Source organism: Podarcis raffonei, chromosome Z, assembly GCF_027172205.1.
Source record: "Podarcis raffonei isolate rPodRaf1 chromosome Z, rPodRaf1.pri, whole genome shotgun sequence".
NCBI classification, from domain to species: domain Eukaryota; kingdom Metazoa; phylum Chordata; class Lepidosauria; order Squamata; family Lacertidae; genus Podarcis; species Podarcis raffonei.
In genome coordinates, this window is record NC_070621.1 from 3,551,116 (window position 1) to 3,564,842 (window position 13,727).

Below are 13,727 nucleotides of genomic sequence, written 5' to 3' on the forward strand. Positions count from 1 at the left end.
GAGCTCATAACCCGAAGCATTCGTAACCAGAAGCGTTCGTAACCAGAGGTACCACTGTATGCCAGTGCAAAATAATCACTAAAATGTTTGCCTGCTCAAAAGCAACTTAAACAGCTACATTTGGCATAGAAAGGTCCGCAAGAGAGGCTATACACTGAGCTGCCTTCCTCTCCTATAGAAGGAGCTCCTTTCTCACCTAGTGGCTGGCTGGCTCCCTCCCTGACCTAGCTGTGCTCTGCTGTCCAGCCAGAGGGACGGATAATAATAATAATAATAAATAAATTTATTATTTATACCCCGCCCATCTGACTGGGCTACCCCAGCCACTCTGGGTGGCTTCCAACAAAACATTAAAATACAGTAATGCAACAAATATTAAAAGCTTCCCTAAACAGGGCTGGGGGCGTGTTGCTAGTCAGCAGAACAGACTCTATGACGGGCTGGCAACCACAAGCGGCCCACGGGGGTTGTTTAAACAGCCCACAAGCCGCCCCTGAACCAAGCTGCCCACTCGGTGAGTCCCCATGCATTGCGCTAAACCGGCGGAGCGGGGACTTGCTTCCACAGCACCAGAAATTGCATCTGCACATGCACAGACATGATCCTGCCCACGGAGCGATCTCTGCGGGAGTGAACCAGCCCAGGCGAGGTAAACCTTGCCGACCCCTGCTCTATGGCCCTAGTGAGGAACTGTTTGCGTGGCAAGTTCCCGCCTCCCCCGAGGAAATAAAGACACAGGACACAAGAATTCAGGTTAATGGGTCAAATTAGGCCACAACTTTATTGATTACAGGAATTGAGCGGTATTGGCTTAGGATCGGTCCTAACTACTAAGCGGCTTGTAAGCCGGAAGAGTTAATCAGTGGGAGGAGTCCTGCTGAGGCACGTCAACTAGGACCTCCCCCTCCCTCCCCCCCCCGGTGTCACCACGTGGGGGCGTGCAGTGGGCCCACACCTCCTTAGGCTTAGGACAAGGCCACGCCCCCCAGAATCCTTTACCAGACTACCCTTGTTTGGGGAAGGTGATGGCACTCCTTCCCCCCTTCATTTGCATAACAATAGGACAGTACCCCCACCAATGCCTAACCGCCAATACCAAAGAGTTGTGACGGTTTGCTACGAGGTAGGCGAAAACCAAATGGCTGGTGCCAATCTGCCATTTGGGGAAATTCCTACCAGGCCCCTTGAGGCGACCGGAGTTCAGAGAACCTAGCCTAAAGAGGGTGGGGCGGGAGGGAAAGCCGGGTCAGCTGCAGCAAGGGAAAGAGGAGGAACCTCAGCTGCAGCAGGTTTAAATAGCCGAGGCCCCGCCCCCGGAGCCAGCCAATTGGTTGGCCCGGGGTGATGATGCAGCCGGGGATTCCCTCTGCTATAGTGGGGGCTGGAGCCAGCCCCCGGGAGAATGGGGAGGGGCTTGAAGCCCGCAACCCCACCTCCTATGTGATTGTGGAAGTGGCTTGCTAAAGCCAGGCTTCTCCCTCATTGCTCAAGAGGCCGGTCCCTGATGTTAGCAGAAAAGGGAGGCGTCGTGAGCTCCTCACAATGTGTGTGTGTGGGGGGGGTAATAATGACTTTTTTAAAACCCCACAGCCAATTCTAACAATTGTAGGTTAAGGTTACCAGGTTTTTTTCAATGAATCTGGGGACACTTTAAATAAATAAATAAATAAATACTACACGTTCTGGACATTGATGGTGCAGAGGGGCAGCTGTCACCTTGACCTCAACTGCCGTGTTTCCCCTTCCTCCGAGGCTTCTATCTCCTTTCTTCATGACCCTGGGCAGCCCCTGAGTTCTTGGTTCTTCGGTGGTCGTGGTGGGGAAGTGGTGCAGGGGTCAGCATCCTTTTTCAGCCGTGGGCCGGTCCACTGTCCCTCAGACCATGTGGTGGGCCGGACAATATTTTGAAAAAAATAATGAACAGATTCCTATGCCCCACAAATAACCCAGAGATGCATTGTAAATAAAAGGACACCTTCTACTCATGTTAAAACACCAGGCAGGCCCCACAAATAACCCAGAGATGCATTTTGAGTAAAAGGACAGATTCTACTCATGTCAAAACACACTGATTCCTGGACTGTCCACGGGCCAGACTGAGAAGGCAATTGGTTGCCTACCCCTGCCGTAAGGCAGTCTGACTCCCATCACCCACCATCTATTTTCCAGTAGGACAGTAGTTACTGTCTATGCTTGAGGGTCCCCTTGATCTGGGGGGGGCTTCCTTGGCTGCAGCCTCCGCTCTTCACAAGTCAAAAGAGGGTTCACCAACGGCTTACGGTCTACCCAAGTGGGCTTTGGGTGGACATGATTGATTTCATTAGACTGGTCATTTGATCTGGGTCAGCTGAAAAAACTGGGCATTTGATACTTCCAGTTGAAAAGGTTTGTGCTGGAGAACAGGACGTGAACTCAGTTGTGCCTGGAGACCTGCAGGCATTTGCCTCAGAGGGTAAAGACTCTGTGGAGTTGATGTCAGGCTTTTTCCTTTCTCATGCCGCCTTTTTAACAACCTGTTTTCTTACATCAACTAAGGCAGTTCCCAATTCATCCCCATCCCTCAGAGTAGAGGTCTGTGGGTCGTCGTCCCCCACTTTCTCCAAATTAGCAAGGCCTCTGCTCAAATCCTCTATGCCACAATCCAGCAGGGAGATTTCAACCTCATTGGCCTCCCCTAATTTGGCTTCTCCACCTACAGCACCAAATTCCCTCAGCTTGTCCAGGGGACACCCAAAGGAGCCAGACGGTAACATACATGCAAGTGGATGCTGTGATAGACAGCAAGAGAGAAGGGAGAAAGGCAGATTCTCTGAAAAAGCCACCCCAGTTAGTCAAGGTCCCAGTACCCCCCAGGGGGCTTAGATAAGCCATGACTAAGGCCCATTCAATAGCCTACTCTTGAATATATATTTCACAAGATGTGCCAATAAAGTCTGAGGCTCCTTCAAAATCACATATTTATTTTTGGTGGTACAACCCATCTGCATTGCATTTTGTAGTACAATGTACATTGCATTTGTCCAAAGCAGCTTACGAACCAAGAGTTTCAAGGGAACAACAACACAAAACATCAGTTTGGGAGGAAAAGCAGTAGATAAATACGCAAATATCCATAAATGATCCACATTGATCCAGAATGAAAAGCAGTTTGGTTAGTTTCCACTCTCGTGTGAGAGCCTGAAATAGCAATTGTTCTTTAGATGAAAGATGATCTGTGTTGCTGTTGTAACCCCTATCTCACCGAATTGTAGAAACAGGTGAGCTTAACAGGTATAGGATTTAGCCGGTGCCTAAATCTTTAGCCAGGGTGGGCCTCTACCATCGCGGAACCTTAGCCCCCATTCCACAGGAACAGAGGAACCCCTCTGTCCAGATTGGGAGCTCTGTCCCTACTCTATCAGCCGCAAACAAGGAAATGCTTCTGGTCCTCCAGCAAACAGAAATGAACAAAATTCAGGCCTCTTTGCAGAGGATATAATTTTATGCACCTCTGACCCTATCACAGCAGGAAAAATCTATGTACAGAGCTGGAACACTTCTCCAGGGTCTCAGGATTGCAAGATACTTTTAAGAAAGCAGAGGTAATGCTTTTTCATACACCACCCCATTCATATGCAGTAGACTTTTACAGCAATGTTGAAGATTCCAATAGCTAGGAAAAGTTTTAGATATCTGGGGGTGCAAATTACCCAAAACTTGAACAAACAAGTTGTATCAGTTTAATTATAGTACAGTTTGGAAAGCTCTAAATATGGATATAAAACATTGGAATAAATGAAGACTCTCCATTATATTATTTTTTTTTATAATATTTTTATTGAACAATTTTTTATATAACAGAAACAAAACATACATGAACAAACATTCAACAGTAATAAAACATAAAACAAGTACCATTTCATAACCCAATTTCTAAAACCTTACTTCCTCGACCTCCTCTTACTTCCCGTTTCTGTATTCCAAAATCTTACAGTTATTCAGCGAAATCTTGCCTTATTTTATTATAAATTTATGCTAATCACCCTTATTCTCTTTGTCATAACCATTACTGATAGTAACCATTTGTTTTAATCCAACATCATTCTAACTGTCTCCAATTTTATAATATTTCTTTAAATAGTCCTTGAACTTTTTCCATTCTTCTTCCGCCGCTTCTCTTCCCTGGTCTCGGATTCTGCTCGTCATCTCTGCCAAGCTCATATAGTCCATCACCTTCATCTGCCATTCTTCCAGTGTGGGTAGATCCTGTGTCTTCCAGTACTTTGCAATAAGTATTCTAGCTGCTGTTGTAGCATACATGAAAAAAGTTGTATCTGTCTTTAACACCCCCTGGCCGACAATACCCAAGAGAAAGGCCTCTGGTTTCTTGGGGAAAGTATATTTAAATACCTTTTTCAGTTCGTTATAAATCATTTCCCAGAATGCCTTAATCTTCGGGCACGTCCACCAGAGGTGAAAGAATGTACCTTCCTTTTCTTTACATTTCCAACATTTATTATCAGGCGAGTGATAGATCTTTGCAAGCTTGACTGGGGTTATGTACCACCTATAAATCATTTTCATTATATTTTCTCTTAAGGCGTTACACGCCGTAAATTTCAACCCGGTGGTCCACAACTTTTCCCAATCAGCAAACATGATGTTATGACCAATGTCCTGAGCCCATTTAATCATACTTGATTTTACCATTTCATCTTGTGTATTCCATTTCAGCAGCAGATCATACATTTTTGACAAATTCTTAGTACTGGATTCTAACAGTTCAGTCTCTAATTTTGATTTTTCCACCTGGAAGCCTATTTTTCTGTCTAGTTTAAACACTTCATTTATTTGGTGATAATGTAACCAATCTCTCACCTTCCCTTTTAATTTTTCAAAACTCTGCAATCTCAGTTTGTCCCCTTCCTTTTCCAAGATTTCCCAATATCTTGGCCATTTCGACTCCATATTTAGCTTTTTAACTGCCTTAGCTTCCATTGGTGATAACCATCTTGGAGTCTTATTTTCCAGCAAGTCCTTATATTTAACCCAGACATTCAGCAGTGCTTTTCTGACAATATGGTTTTTGAAACTTTTATGCGCTTTAACCTTGTCATACCACAAATATGCATGCCACCCAAAAATATTGTTAAATCCTTCCAAATCCAAAATGTCTGTGTTTTCAAGAAGCAGCCATTCTTTTAGCCAGCAGAAAGCTGCCGCTTCATAGTACAATTTAAAGTCTGGCAGGGCAAACCCCCCTCTTTCCTTTGAATCCGTTAATATCTTAAATTTTATTCTGGGCTTCTTGCCCTGCCAGACAAATTTAGATATATCTTTCTGCCACTTCTTGAAACAGTCCATTTTATCCATTATTTGTAATGTTTGAAACAAAAACAACATTCTTGGCAAAACATTCATTTTTATAACTGCAATTCGACCTAACAAGGAAAGTTTCAAGTTTGACCATATTTCTAGATCTTTTTTCACTTCTGTCCAAGTTTTTTCATAATTGTCTTTAAATAAATTCACATTCTTAGCTGTCATATTCACACCCAAATATTTCACTTTTTTAGCCACAGTCAACCCCGTCTCATTCTGAAACCTTTCTTTTTCAATCTGTGTTAGATTTTTCTCCAATACCTTAGTCTTTAACTTATTCAATTTAAATCCTGCCAATTGACCAAACTCTTGGATTATTTCCAAAACTCTTTTCGTGCTAGCTTCTGGCTCCTGTAATGTAAGCACCAGGTCATCTGCAAATGCTCTCAATTTGTATTGTTTGACTCCGACCTGAATGCCTTTAACCAACTGGTCCCTCCTGATCATATTAAGCAAAACCTCAAGGACCGATATAAAAAGTAATGGGGAAATAGGGCACCCCTGTCGTGTCCCTTTTTCAATCTTAAACTCTTCTGTTACAACATTATTTACAATTAATTTTGCTTTCTGTTCAGAATATATTGCACCTATACCATTTTCAAACCCTTGGCCTACCCCCATCCCCCGGAGGTTCTTCAACATAAAACTCCAAGAAATGTTGTCAAAGGCTTTCTCGGCATCCACAAATATCAAAACAGCCTTAGTGTTTATATTCACTTCCAACTTCTCCAAAATGTCAATTACATTCCTTACATTGTCCGACAAATGCCTTTTCGGGAGAAAGCCCGCTTGGTCCCCATGAATCTCCTCCATCAAAACTCTTTTCAGTCTCTTTGCTAAAACATCAGCAAAGATTTTGTAATCCACATTTAGTAGGGAGATGGGTCGGTAGTTCTTAAGTTGGGTCTTTTCAGTCTCTGTCTTTGGTATAAGTGTAATGTAGGCCTCTCTCCACGTATCGGGTGCCCTTTTCCCCTTCATGATCTCATTACAGACTTCCTTCAAAGGTTGTATAAGTCCTTCCTTCAAAACTTTGTAATATTTGGAAGTCAGTCCATCTGGTCCAGGTGATTTGCCCAACGTCATGTTTTGAATGGCATCTTCTATTTCCTGTATTGATATCTCCTGATTCAAAATTGTCTTACTTTCCTGCGAAATCTTTTTCAGCCCATTTTTCTCGAGGAAGAAGACTCTCCATTATAGACAAACTACCGTATTTTTCGTCCCATAGGACACTCCGTCCCATAGGACGCACCTAGTTTTTTTGGGGGGGAAATAAAGGAAAAAATGGGCCTCCCTGCTGTCCCCCAAGCTTGTGGGGCTGGCCGATGTCTGCCCGGTGTGATGTCTATCCGCAGCGTGGGGAGCCCTGCGGGGAACTCCTCCAGGGCTCCCCACGCTGCGGATGTCTGTCCGGCGCGCGGGGCACTCTGCTTCAGGACGTCTCGCCCTCCGGGCGGCAGGCTGCTATCCGCAGCATGGGGAGCCCTGCGGGGAAGTCCTGCAGGGCTCCACACGCTGCGGATGTCTGTTCGGCGGGCGGGGTGCTCTGCTTCAGGGTGCCCCACGGGCCGGGTGGCAGGCTGCTATCCGCAGCGTGGGGAGCCCTGCAGGGAACTGTGGATGTCTGTCCGGCACGCGGGGTGCTCTGCTTCAGGGCGCCCCACCCACCGGGCGGCAGGCTGCTATCCGCAGCATGGGGAGCCCTGCAGGGAACTCCCGCAGGGCTGCCTAGGCTGCAGAGGTGTTCCCGAAGTGCTGGGCATTCTGCTTTCAGGGCGCCCGACGCTCCGGGAAGCAGGCTGCTATGCGCAGCCTAGACATCCCTGCAGGACCTCCCGCAGGGCTGCCTAGGCTGCAGATGTGTTCCTGAAGCGCCGGGTGCTCTGCTTTCAGCGTGCCCGGCGCTCCAGGAAGCAGGCTACTATCCACAGCCTTGACAGCCCTGCGGGAACTCCCGCAGGGCTGCCTAGGCTGCGGATGTCTTCCTGAAGCCTGGAGAGCGAGAGGGGTCAGTGCGCACCGACCCCTCTCACTCTCCAAGCTTCAGTGAAAGCCTGCATTCGCCCCATAGGACGCACCCAGATTTCCCCTTCATTTTTGGAGGGGAAAAAGTGCGTCCTATAGGGCGAAAAATACGGTAGTTGCATTGAAAACAATAATTGTGCCTCCATTTCTTTTCTTCCAGACTTGGGTGAACGCCTGAGATGGAGGAAGACCCTGGAACCTATCCCTAAAGGAATCCAACAAAGCCCACCCACCCGTGGGAAGCAAGATAGGGGAGACCTGGCCATAAAAGGGATAGGCATACTAACCCCCCCAAAAGAGAACCCCCAAAGAAGCCCAAGAAGGAAGCCCCAAAAGTGGAGAAAGGGGGCATCTGAGGCAACAAAATAACCCTGGAGGAAAGGCCTAAAAAACACTCCAAAAGCTTCTTTCGGCTGATGCCCCCTCCCCAGCCAAAGCCAGCAGCCCAGTTTGGGCAGAGGCTGGCACCCCTCTCCCTGCTCACCCATGTGGATTACCCCAAGCCGTTAACATCTGACTCGCGTCCATATGGGTGGGCACCCCTCTCTCACCTTTCCTTTTTTTTTTATTAAATATTTATTGGTATTTTCAACAAACATATAACAATCAAAAACAAAAAAATAAACAAAATAAAAACCACACAAAAATACATAAAATTCAAGACTTAACAGAAAAAAAACAAAAAAAAAACACATAAAGTTTCAGATACTTATTTTCCTTAACCTTATTTCTCAGACCTCCTCACACCTCCCCTTCTTGTATTCTAATTTAAATTGTCAATTCAGCAAGTCCTTAACTTATTTCTTCACCTTAGCTTGAACATTTGTTCTAACATACTATTATTTTACTTTACTTCTTTTTTCCATTTCCTCAATTTATTTTTAACAGCCTTATTTTCATTTAATTTAAAAAAAAACAGTTTTACCTTATCAAAATTACACATCAATACTTATACCTCATTAATTATTCTTAAACCTTTTTCCTAAAGTCGACCAAAATTTCACCTTCCACGATTTTCCCAATTTCCATACAACTAACAAAATATAAAAAAAAAACAAGGCAGATTATACTTATGTACCCTTTGGATTCCCAACCTCCACCCACCCTTTTCCCGGTTCCAGTCCCCAACCAATATCCATCAGTCTTTATGTTATTTAGCCTGGAGATCTCACGTCCGAGGCCCTTATATCTCTCTCAGTTCCTTTCTGCCGGTCTCTTTGATAGTCCTTGATGTTAAACCCCAAGTCTCGGAGAGGCTCCGGCCCAACAGGATCCATTTTGCTTCCAGCCAGTCCTCCGTACTTAAAAGCAAAGCCTATGGGGTACTCCAAATCTTGTTTCAAATTTCTTTCAAATCCACATGTCCCCAAAGCTCCAACTTTCACCTTCAGCAAATTTGTAATCCCCAGGTCTTCAGATCTCCTCCAAAAGGGATCTCTCCATTTTTCAGACTCCCATTCAGACCAGGCTTTCCACATCCAATTTTTATTGTCCTTTTTTATCATCATGTCAGGCCTCATATTGCAACTCTCCTTTGACTCCTGCAGACTTCCAGCTCCTCCTTCATTTTCTTCAAAAGCAACATATTGCTCCATCGTATCTACACTTTCAGTTTCCTTTATTTGTTCAGTTGAATGGGCTTCCTGTTTCAAGTCCTTATCAGGCTCAAGACTGTTGTTTACTGTCGAGTATAATACTGAAACCTCTGTAGACAAAGCATTGTACTCATCTTGTAACTTTCCCAGGAGAACAAATGCTCTGTCCAATTCTGCTTGAATTTTACATGCTCCAGCCATTTTTATGATGTAGTGTCCCTATTACCCCTCTAGGGGGATTTTAGTTCCTTAATATTCCTTTCAGCTCAAAACCAAAAGTCCAGTTATTTTGTATCAGCCCTCCTTATTTTCAACAAGTTATACCGAATAGACCAGCAAAAACAGCAGAAACAATGTTCTCTTTTTCCAGCTGACAACTAGCTGACTGACAGCTAACTTGACAGCTGTCAAACTCTTCAATACAGCAGGCTTTCTCATAGGACGTTCCCGGGTCTAGGGGGGGGGTGAAATTTCAGCTCCCAAAATTCTTTTTATCCTCCAGTAAATCTTCTTATAATGTCAAAACCGTGAAGTCAAGATCTTTTATTAAAAAGCAAGAAACAGATTCTCTCGACCTTAGCTGCCCGGTCCTTTGCTTTAAATTGTTTACAAAGAGGGGGGGGTGGACTTCCTTTTTAACCCCTTCCCGCTCGTTCCAGATCCAAAATAGAAAATTTTTTTTTAGAGTTCCAATCTCCGTATTACTCATGGGTTGATGTTTTAAAGTCCAATCGATCCAAAGAAGAAGTTGGCGCTCTCTGTCAATGGCTTGCGGCTTCACTCCGTAGACGAGGGAGTACTCTCAGCACCACGCCTCACCCTGCCTCCGTTCCGAAGCCTTTAAAAAGGCTCCGTCGCGGATTGGGGGGGCGCAAATGGTGCCCGCCGAGTCTCTGTGTTCACAGGCATCCGCGCCTGTGATTTTAAGGGTCCCCGCTTCGCCGCAGCGGCCAGACCCAGACGCTACGGAGCCGATTCCCTCCGGAGCTCGGAGGGAATCCGCCATTAAACAATGGCGCCAACCCGGAAGTCCTCCCCTCTCTCACCTTTCCCTCCCCACCCGCTGGATACCCCTGCCCAGCATTGGTGGCAGGGGTCCCACCCTACCTGACCCGCCACCTTTGCCCTCCATATTGCCAGACACCCAGCCCTCTGAAGTAACAGCTCCAGTAAACCTCTCAGCTTTGACACAGAGGGAAGGATGTCTCTTTCTAGGTGCACACGGAAGGAACTTGCTTCTTTAAAAATCTCCGGCACAGCTATGCAACACCCCAGGAAACATTTTGTCAGGGATAAAGGGTTGGTAAAGTTTGCTCTCCTTCCCACAGAGAACAAGAGTCTGTGCTTAAATGATCAAACAGTTCTGCCATCAGTTTAGTTGCTGGTGTGATTTTCAATAGGGCTGCGGAGTCATAAGTTATTTTCATATTGTTTTGGCATCCAGGATAACTTGACATTTCTTATCTCGCTTATAAAATTGGGAATGCCAATTTTATAATCCCAGCAGTACTCAGGGGAATAACACCTTGGTTTTCTGCTGCTTGTCGTAGTTGTCCAAGACCATCTTCCCGACTGTTCCTTCCCAGATGATGGACGCCGACCAAGGGGTCCAGGTGGGCATGTCCGTTTGTGCGCTGCAAAGAAATGAGAAAAAAGCATGGATGCCCAAAATGGTGGAAAGTATATATTAGGTGGGGGGTTTCACCCCCACACCACTGCCACCTGAGGGCCCTGACTTCATCATCATTAACAGAGTCGAGGTTGTATCCTGGTATCTTGAGCACAAATGCAATCAAAACAGCTGATGCACAGTATGCAAGGCAAGCCATTTAAGCCTGAATTTGCAAGGAATAACAAATTTAAAATGCAGCTATGAGTCAATGGCAGAGCAAGCCAAGATGCTTTCATTTAACAGTGCTTTTAAAGGTTGCAGCAGGAGTACAACAGCACGTTTGCCTGGCACCAAGGAGGGCAGCAGCAGAAGCATCAGGAAAACCCGTCCGGGGAGAGTATTCCAGGGAAAGGCCGTAATTCAGAGACAGAGCACCTGCTTTGCATGCAGAAGGTCATGGGTTCAAGAGAGGGCATCACTAGGCAGGGCTGGGAACATCCCCTGCCTAAAGCTCTGGAGACCTGCTGCCAATCAATGTAGAAGACGGTACTGCAATAGATGGACCAATTGTTTGAGTCTCCTAGGATCAGAGAATCATTAGCTGGGCAAGACCCTTCCCTCTCTGTCAAAGCTGAGAGGTTTACTGAGCCGCAACAGACTCACCGTTGTCAATGGAGGGAGCCTCTCATCCCCTGACTCAATGTTTTCATATTCCCTAGATTCTCCATATGTATTTAATCCCCTGATGGGCTGGGGCTGGAGATTTCCCTTCAAAGGGCTGGATGTCTGACAATTTGGAGGAGGGGCAAAGCTGATGGGTCAGGTTGGGTCTCCCCTATCTTTCTTCCCAGGGGCCGGCAGGCAGGCTTTTTCTTAAACCCTTGGGGATAAGTTCCAAGCTCCTCTGTTCATTTCCGTTTGCAACCACTCTTGTACCAGAGAGGGCATTGCATAACTTGGTTGCTAATGGTTCTAAGAATTAATACAACTACCAGGGCTGACAGAGAGCATCCTTCCTTCTAACCTAAAAGATCCCAACATTTCCATATAAGGGAGTTACTCTGAACCCTTGATAATTTTGGTGGTTCCTTTCTCAACCTTTCCAGGTGTCAGGGGTGGCCACAGGAGCAGGAATGGTGTAGACCCTTCCAGGGAAGAGGAAGAGGTACACAGTATAGATACAACAGTGGCTTGTGGGAGGTCCTCCTGCTATTGGATTATGCCCTAGGGTCCGGTTGATCCCATGGGGAAGAATCTTCCCCCCATCTTCTCCCTCTCCTTGTCTCTTCCATGGATGAATAGCCCTGCCCTGCTGCTGTTGCCATAACAGATTCTGTCTGTCAAGATGCTCTGCTATTCCCCTTCTTTTCATAGTAAACATGAGGGAGATTCCCACCCCCCACCCTGTGGTCCTCAAACGCACCCGCGCTCAGTCTTAATTCAGGGCAGCATCCCATCCTGGGAGCCCAGGGAACTGGCGTGACCTCCAAGATTCGGTGACCTCCAAGATTCAAACTGGCCAGAGAATGTTATGATGCAAAAGGCAGTTGGACGGAATTGAAGGTGCCAGGATAGAAAAAAACGTCCGTTGGGGAAGAGTAACTGAAATGGTGACAGCAGCCACAAAATTAAAAGACGCCTGCTTCTTGGGAGAAGGGCAATGACAGGCCTAGACAGCATCTTGAGAAGTAGAGACATCACCTTGCCAACAAAGGTCCGTATAGTTAAAGCCATGGTTTTCCCAGTAGTGATGTATGGAAGTGAGAGCTGGACCATAAAGAAGGCTGATCGCCGAAGAATTGATGCTTTTGAATTATGGTGCTGGAGGAGACTCTTGAGAGTCCCATGGACTGCAAGAAGATCAAACCTCTCCATTCTTAAGGAAATCAGCCCTGAGTGCTCACTGGAAGGACAGATCCTAAAGCTGAGGCTCCAAGACTTTGGCCACCTCATGAGAAGAAAAGACTCCCTAGAAAAGACCCTGATGTTGGGAAAGATGGAGGGCACAAGGAGAAGGGGACGATGGAGGACGAGATGGTGGGACAGTGTTCTCGAAGCTACAAACATGAGTTTGGCCAAACTGTGGGAGGCAGTGGAAGACAGGAGGGCCTGGTGTGCTCTGGTCCAGGGGGTCACAAAGAGTCAGGCAAGACTAAACGACTAAACAACAACAACAACAACAACAACAACAACAACAACAACAACAGACATTATGACAAGTTTGAGTGGCAACAAGCTCTACCATACGCTCTTCCCCTGGTTGGCATCCCTCAAATTTGACCGGGTTAATCTGGACATCTACTGAACTCACAAGCCCCAACTAATCCTGCTAAACTCACCTGTTTCTATAATTTGGTGAGATAGGGATTACAACAGCAACAAAGATCATCATTCCTCAGCCACTAGTGGAAGAAAAAGACATAACAGCCAAGAGACATAATACAGTGGTACCTCGGGTTACATACACTTCAGGTTACAGACACTTTAGGTTACACACTCCGCTAACCCAGAAATAGTGCTTCAGGTTAAGAACTTTGCTTCAGGATGAGAACAGAAATCGTGCTCCGGTAGCACAGTGGCAGCAGGAGGCCCCGTTAGCTAAAGTGGTGCTTCTGGTTAAGAACAGTTTCAGGTTAAGAATGGACCTCCAGAACGATTTAAGTACTTAACCCGAGGTACCACTGTAGTTAAAAACAGCAGGAAGAGCGACACAGCGGCCACTAGTGGAAGAAGAAGTCATAACAGCCAAGAGACATATGCCTCTCTCACTGCCTCCGTTTCTTCCCCTTCTATTTGCCAGGAGCTGATGGGACCAGTGGCCATTTAAAAATAATTATTATTATTACAATTATAAGTCGTGTGTCCTTGTTTCTTAATTTAATCCTTTTACATTGTTTTGTATGATTTGTGGTATTTTAGGTATTGTGGTTTGCTGCTATTTTTGTCGATTATAGATGAGTAATTCTTCATTGTAATTGGTAAGTGTAAACTGTTTAATTTATTACCTGCCAATGTTTAATTTTAGTGTTTGCTGTTGGATTCTAATGCGTTATTGCATACTGCTTTATTTGGTATAAGTTGTTTATCTTAAAGTTATTGTGACTTTTCATGTAGGATCTGATAGTTACTAT